This window comes from Halyomorpha halys, unplaced genomic scaffold, assembly GCF_000696795.3.
Source record: "Halyomorpha halys isolate HHAL.00 unplaced genomic scaffold, Hhal_1.1 Scaffold1139.1, whole genome shotgun sequence".
Taxonomy (NCBI): Eukaryota; Metazoa; Arthropoda; class Insecta; order Hemiptera; family Pentatomidae; genus Halyomorpha; species Halyomorpha halys.
Window position 1 is genome coordinate 393 of NW_027109584.1, and position 558 is coordinate 950.

A 558-nucleotide genomic window follows, 5' to 3' on the forward strand; every position below is an offset into this window, starting at 1 on the left:
ATTTGTCTTGAATTCTGTTATAGCGTGCCAGGAGTTCTGCGGCATACTTACCATTAGACTGTCTCGTTTTTTTCGTTTCTCTGAACATCATGAATATATCCTCCTCTGGGGTCCACCGTCCTCCTCCGAATGCCTTCTTTAACCTTTCTTTGATGACCTGCCAGGAGGTCTCTTCATCTGCCTGGACACGGCGGACTACCGCTGCTTTCAGTGCTTTTGCTCTCTCTCTCTCTCTATATATATATATATATATAAGTTACGGTATGAGTCAGCTGTTATTTCGATGTCAGGGGATCAGCTGATAGAACGTATATAAGAGATGTATGAAGGCCACATAGCACGACAGTGCCCTTATATGTACAAAAGGGCAGAGACGGGACCAGGGGAACCGATGGAAAAGACGAGAGGACTATAGATCTAGTGAATCCTCTAGTGAAACCTCAGAAGCATTAGAAGCCTCAGGAACAGAGGGGGGAGGAAGAAGAGGACGGAGCAATAAACCGACAAGCAAGTGAGGGAAGGAGATCAAGGCAAGAGAGTTGAGGTGGGTGCCAGGAG